The sequence below is a fragment of the Chionomys nivalis genome, chromosome 17, assembly GCF_950005125.1.
Source record: "Chionomys nivalis chromosome 17, mChiNiv1.1, whole genome shotgun sequence".
NCBI classification, from domain to species: Eukaryota; Metazoa; Chordata; class Mammalia; order Rodentia; family Cricetidae; genus Chionomys; species Chionomys nivalis.
The window spans coordinates 26790803-26798509 of NC_080102.1; the positions used below are offsets into that span (position 1 = coordinate 26790803).

The 7707-nt window shown below is 40.5% G+C and overlaps 1 pseudogene; it reads right to left on the reverse strand.

Moving 5' to 3' along the window:
* Positions 1-4886: 4886 nt before the first annotated feature.
* LOC130888842 (actin, cytoplasmic 1-like) lies at positions 4887-7336 on the reverse strand (annotated as a pseudogene).
* Between the last annotated feature and the right edge of the window lie 371 nt (positions 7337-7707).

The window sequence follows — 7707 nt, forward strand, 5'->3', positions numbered from 1 at the left end:
AGATAAGCACACTGTCCATGTATGCTGACATCCTTCTACTCAAAGCAAACCATATGGCCAAGGCCAACTTTTAAGGGCCCAAGAAGCATCGCTCTCCCACAGAGGTCCATGGGAAGCAGTTGACTGTCTCCTCAACACTCATCAGACCTCCCAGACAGAAAGCAAAGACAGTCACTGACTTAGGCATTTCTACTTTATAATGATACAAAAACTGATTATTATTATTATTATTATTATTATTATTAATGAATTAGAAACTGACCAGATTCTGAACTTCAGTCTTTGCCTGACTGTAGTGGTCCAAGGCTCAGAATCAATCTAAGCAGACATAAGAGGTTACTGCAAAGCAAGATTTAATACAGGGCATCACAAAAGAAGTGGGAAGGAGAAGGTTGATCAATCAGGGCCACAGAACAGACTTGGGCGCTGAACTGCGACCCTGAATGCAACTTGAAATAAGTATTTAAGCATTAAAATCACAAAGAATTGTAGCCAAGATACTGCTATAATTTTCACCAATCAGAAATCAAAAACTTCTGGGGTTTTCCTTATATGTTTCATCATAGTCAATTGACATACAAGGCAAGCTTTTCAGTCCAACCAATCAGATTCATTTGTTCCTTTTGTTCTTAGGAACAGCCATAATGTTGTCAGACAACTAAAGATGCATAATGACTAGTTCTATGGTTTAGGGATGAATTGGATCAGCTATTGGAAAGTTCCCAGCTCCCCTAGGGCTTCAGAAGCTGAACTTTGTTTTACCCTATAGGAAAAATAGAGTCTGAAGTCAAAATGTCTGTACTTAGAACAAGGGGCCTTTGCCTGTTCCCAACAGGTTACCAACATGCAAATGATGCTCTCTTAAGAGACACTTGTCAGGGACAGGGAGACATAATCACCATTCAGCCTTATGGCCATGAAGGGAAGCATCTAAAATATTGCAGGGAACTGTGTTGGTACCCTACAACTATAAGTAAAGTATATGATCTGCATTCTGGACTTATAATTTCAGCTTCTACTTGGGAAAATATCACAAGTAGAGAAGATGCAGCTACCTGTTATCAACAGTGACATCAAAGGTAAGAGGCATTACTCAGCCCAATGAATTCAAGACATCCGACAACAGCGTGGACATCAAATTTGAATCTTGAGAAATTAGTGGGATTAGGCCAACTTGAAGAGGATAGCCACATTCATTTCAGAGTAAAGAAGAAGTAAAAAGTTTAAGAACAGCAATGTTATTTGTGAAAGCAAATATTTGGAAGTTTGAAAAATGTCCATTAATAATATATTTCAGTGAAAAAAAATTATTGAACAACTAAACTCCAAGTAACCTGCATGACAGTTTTAAAAAGAATTCACTCCATTTATATAAAATAGGTTTAAATACATGTTAAATGAAAATGACTAACTGCAAAACAGGTCCTGTGATGTAGCCCACTGTAGAGCTCTTCTTAACAAAAGTGATGTCCTGGATCCAATCCCTAGTGCACAGAAAGTACATGATAATACCCTTCAAATAATCCTTTAAATAATACACATTTTTATAGACATACATACATGAATGCATCAAGACAGGTACATCAGGGAAGACAATGAGAGCAAAAGAATAAGGGACAGATGGGGAAAAGTAAAAGGGAGGAATGAAGGGAAAAGGGGGAGAGAATATAAGAAAAGTATGTATGTAAAATTATTTGCTCTGTCCAAGAAACAAGAGGAACGCATATAACGTACAGAGCACTCAGATACGATGCTGCTCTGTGGAGACCCTTATTTCCTCTTGGCATTCACCACTACTCATAAGAAGATGGTCTTGTGCATAACCACTCTGAGGCACCCATGAGTGCCAAGTTGATGATGCCCTTGGTCCTGATCCATCCTCTGTTGAGCTTGCCTTTGTGAATCCTCCTTTACCTCTCTCTGTAGGTTCTCAGAAAGATCCCAGTACAAGACCAGTCATCAATGTCCAGCGAGACAGGAAAACATTTGTCAGTAGCTTTGCCAAGACAACAATCTTGTTTTTAACCATTCCAAACCACCTACCATCATACTCATGACCCACATGTTTGTAAGCCAGTCCCTTACTCCAGATTCCTGAATCTCAGGGGACACTAGGTCAGCCCTTTGAAGTGTCTCCACAACCCCCACGCAGATACAAATATGCAATACACACACAGGCACAAAAGGCCGGGATATATTAAAGTTTTTGGAAAGTTCTAAAAACTATAAGAAGTTTAAATCTGAAAAAGTTAAATGTATCAACAGATACAAAAAATTAATATATTAAATCCAAAATGAAACCTAAATTTTTTTTTACTCCTTAATGTACAACAGCACTTCAATTTTCTTTACACAGTGATGTTTTGTTGGGGCCTAATGATTCGACTGAAGAATAGAAAACCAACATGTGTCATTTCTTCTAAAAAAAAATAACCTCTTACATTAACTAAAAGGAGAATGAATTTATAGGTGTAAATGCAAGCATTCCCAACTCAAGGTAGTTAGGAGAGAAGACACAGAAACTGAATCCTAAGGCTCAGGATTTCTCACCCTGTTAGACTGACAAGCAGGAAATGATAACTGATTCGGGAACCCTTCCTGGAATTGTCAGTTCCGTCATTAATACCCTGCACAGATTACTGCCTAGTACACAGACAGATTTGCCAGGCTGGAAATTTCTCTTCCATAGAGAGCTCTCCTTAGCCATCAAGTGACCTAGCCACATGGACAAAGGAGTTGCACCAAGTTATACACAGGGTACTCTAAATGAAACACAAATATTTGAAGATCCAAAATTACCAACCACAAAAGAATGAAATCATGTGACATTTGTCTTTCTGGGCCAGGATTACCTCACACAGAATAATTGTTTCCAGGTCCATCCATTACCTGTGAATTTCATAATTTTTTCCTTAAAGACTGAATAATATTTTGTTGCTTATATGTACTACACTTTCATTATCCCTTCATTAGGTGACAGATATCTCAGTTATTTTCATTTCCTGGCTGTTATAAATAGAGCAGCAGTGAACATGGATGAGCAAGTGTATCTATAGGAGGATACATAGTCCTCTAGGCATATTCCCATAAGTGTTACAGCTGGATCATGTTGTAAATCTATTTCTAGAGTTCTGAGGAGTTTCCACACTGATTTCCATAAAAACTGTACCAGTTTCCACTCCCACCAGCTTGGAATAAGTGCTTCCCTTTCTCCACATCCACTGGAGGAGAAATATAACTATCTATTCTACCCAGATTTTAAACCTGTGAGCTACAAATAATGACTGGGCTAGCAAGTCATGTCCACTGGTGTAATAGTGATACAAATATTATGGGAGTAACCAACCACTTTCAGATTAGATTTAAGTCCCACTCCACAAGATGAAACCCATAACTAGCACCATTATTGGGGACAATAACATGTGTACAGGCAGGTAAGAGGTTCTCAGAGAGAATCTACTAGTATTATTCTGTCAAATTGACAAATTGTTAAGCCAATTCCTAATGAATTATCATCATACTCGTAGATTAGTACAACTCTTAACTCTCTTTAGAAAAGCTTCATTCTTCAATAGATGGTGATTAACAGAGACTGATCACTAGTCAAGGTGCAGAGAATAAGAAACTAAAGACTGGCAGGTGGTGGTGGAACACACCTTTAATTCCAGTACTTGGGAAGCAGAGACTGGCAGGTCTTGAGTTTGAGGCCAGCCTGGTCTACAGAGTAAGTTCCAGGACAACCAGAACTATAAAGAAACCCTGTCTTGGAGAGAAAGCGAGAGAGAAGGAAGGGGAGAGAGAGAGAGACAGAGAGACAGAGAGAGAGAGAGAGAGAGAGAGAGAGAGAGAGAGAGAGAGAGAGAGAGAGAGGTTCTAACCAGAAAAGCAATCTCAGCATAGAAAGAGGAGGTGGACACAAAGTGCTACCTTTAGCTGAGGAGCTATTGGCAATTTTAATCTTCTGGGAGAGGGAGACTCCATTTTATTTAACTGTATAGCACCTGGTTAATTAATAAAGCTCCAGTGGTCAGCACAACTTAATTTTTAAGGGCTTTAAAAAATCAGAAGACATAAAATTGAGTGAGTAGAGCCAGGGTCTTAAAAGCGATGTGGGAGGGTCATCTGTCTATGTGTTACTTTCATTGGTTAATAAAGAGACTGCCTTGGCCTTTTAATAGGGCAGAAAATTAGGTGGGTGGAGTAGACAGAACAGAATTCTGGGAAAAAAGGAAGTGAGTCAGACGCCATGATTCTTCGACCCGAGACGGATGTAGGCTAGAATCTTTCTGGTAAGCCACCACCTCGTGGTGCTACAAAGATTATTAGAAATGGGTTAATCAAGATGAGAGAATTAGCCAATAATAGGCTAGAACTAATGGGCCAGGCAGTGTTTTAAAGAATACAATTTGTATGCTGTTATTTCTGGTAAAGCTAGCCAGGAGCCAGGCAGCAGGAAGCAGCCTGCTTGCCCCATCACTACATTAAAAGAAATAAGACATAAAGATGGGTTGGTAGGGATAGGAGTAGATCGGGGGGATCAGATATAATTTGTAACAAGAGTAATAAGATAAAAATGCATTGCATAAAATTCTTAAAGAACTAGTTTTAGTTGCAAAAAAAAATAACCTGCACAAGGGTATTAACCATATACCAATGAACAGTTAAGGTGACTACAATATCAAAAGTCAGCAGCAAGTTCTAGAATCCAGTGCTGAAAAAAAGATACTAGCTTCAAGGATACAATTATTTTCAAAGCCTTACTGCAGTTACGAGGGTAGCACTAGTTGTGTACATTTTGTAGGGCAGATTGATACTTCAGAATCAGCTAATGATGTATGTTCCTGGCATTGGAGGTGAACAGTGAAAGGGTCCAAATTATCATTCCACTACTTGCTGATCCACATCTGCTAGAAAGTGGACAGTGAGGCCAGCATAGAGCCACCAACACAAACTGAATACACATACTCAAGGGGAGCAATGATCTTGATCTTCACTGTGTTGGGTCCTAGGTCTGTGATCTTCAGCATCTTGTTAGCAACATCTGGATACATGGTACTGCCACTACACAGCACTGTGTTGACATACAGGTCCTTGTAGATATCCACACCATGCTTTGTAACAGAGATGAATGCATTGCCCTGGATGCCAAAGGACTCCACACCAGGAAAGAGAGCTAGAACAGAACTTAACACTAGCTCACTTATTGCTGCTGCTGCTGCTGCTAACTTGTCTTTCAAACAGTTCATATCCCTTGCCCAAGGAAGAAGATTCAACAATGGCCATTTCTTCCTGGAAGTCCAGAACAATGTAGCAAAGCTTCATGATGTCACCCACACTCTCCAGCTCATCCATGGTGGTAAAGCTGAATCCTCCCTTGTTCAGGATCTTCATGAAGTAGTATCTCAGTCCTTACCCAGCCATGTGCATTTGCAAGATAGTGGGGAAGAAAGTAGCCCTCATAGATGGGCGTTGTATTTGCAAATCCTTCACTGGAGACCATAACAATGACAAAGGTGCACAGGAGACATAAAGAACAGTTCTGCTTGAATGGTCATGAGTCTGTCTGAGCTATTGAAGATCTCAAGAATGATCTGTCATCTTTTATATGTTAACCTTGTGATTCAAGGGAGCCTGGGCCAGCAGCACTGGGTGCTTCTTGGGAGGGCATGCATAATTTGATTTAGAGAGTGTGGTGTCAGATCTTCTCCATGCCACCTCATTTAGTGACAACACTCTGTTGAATGGGGTACTTCAGGGTCAAAATGTCTTGCTTGCCCTTGGGCCTCATTGCCCATGTAAAAGTTCTCTGGCTCATGACCACCATGATATTCTGGCAATGAAGACTCCAAACAATGACAAGGAAAATGTTTCTGGGAGTATTGTCACCGGCAAGGCAACCTTTGTACATGCTAGAAACACTGTCAGCAAGCAGCATGGTAATTTCTTCTTCCATTGCAGTCAAAGAGGAGAGGCCATAAAATAACAGAGGTAGACCAAAAAGAAAGGCCTATTGGGTGTTTTGACATGAGTCAAGAGTGGACGAACTGGGAGTTAGAGTAAGATCAGGTTTTTGTTTCACACATAAAATGTATTTCTTTGGAGTGTGCATTGCTATGGAGAGCATTTCTACTTTTGCTGGTGAAGCTATTTGAGATCTAACTAAAATGCAAATTTATGCATATCTCTCATGACTGAGCTGAAAAAGACCCAAAATACTACACAAACCTGGGTCCTTTGGGTGCTGTGGATAAAGCGTGACTCCCAGAATTCTGAATTCCAACCACACCACCACCTCCTCAGAGGCATTGTTCCCTCCTTCAGCAACCATTTTTCCCCAGATGCAGTCTGTGGCATGCCTGGTTCTCCACTTGGACTTCTTATTTAGTTCCTGTTGCATACCCATGTCTCCAGCTGAGATGATAACTGAACTCTGTTGGTTCCTGCAGTTTGTTTTCCTTCTCGATATCAAATACATGCCATTTTCAGCAATAACAACTGATTGTCTGATTCTCCTGTATCGACTGGGTGTCCATCAGTTCAGTTCAATTTAGATCAACAATTCCATACTAGCCATTCAGAGTTAAGCAGCCCTACAGGTCTAGGACTCATTCCAATAAGAGCATCCCACTTCAGACACCAGCCACAGGTGGAGTTTCCAGACTACCCACACATCTGCCTGACTAAAAACGAATCTGGGGCTCCCCACAGCATTCTCTGGATGTTTGTGAATTCACTACAATATGCAGAACTCAGAGAAGTAGTTCTTCAAATTCTGGTTTATTATTTTAAAAAAGGAAAGAACTCAAGATTAACTAAATGAAAAAGAAGCCTTGGTCCTTTGGATATTACAGACAGAGTCTCGCTGCTCTGAACTTACTATGGCTTCTCTTCCAGCTGGCCTTCGCGGTTGCTATTGGCCATGTTGACTGGTCTGCTTTGCACAGTAATCCCAGTCCTCTTGAACTGTGATGACTGTAGGGTCAAGCCCGAGGCCATTTACAGTCCATTGGATGGAAGCCTTGGGTGGAGAACAATACTCAGTCCAGAAAGCTACTCCTTATTCAGGCCTCCTTCTTTCTCTCTATGTATATATAGGGATATGATAATATGGGTAGGGCTAAAGCCTAGATACCCAGCACCCAAGATTTGCCAGTCATCAAGTAGGCTCAACAAGGACCATCAGTGTGTAGTTTCTTTGTGTTAAAATCGTGTTTTCCAAGGCTGGCTTTATTCTTTGTCTAATTATCATTTTAAGATGCTTTTCTCCGGTGAAGAAAGTTAAGCATTTATAACAATGTTTTTAAAAGATGATTAAGATAAATATTACCTGCGTCATCCTCCTGGGAGAGAAGAGTTGCAAAAGTTGACATTGAGCACATTCCTTTCCAATGCAGGAATGTACTGCCATGCTCCTCCTCCCCCACTGTTTAGACCACTTTAGTATAGCTTTTGGTAATTAGGGTTCTCTCCATAGTCACCAAAGAAGCTTTCCCTTCCTGTCATATATGTGGTCATTGCTGTAAGGAAATATCATTTCATGGACCATTCATGGTCTTCTTACTTTCCAAAGTAAAACTTCTCACAGTTCATACATTTTAAGTCGAGTCAGAAGGAAAAGCAATATGCCTTGACCTCTCGGCTCTCTCCAGCGGATGTTTACTTAACACCTGCCTGGGCCAGGTGCCCTAAGCTTACTGACCAATTTAG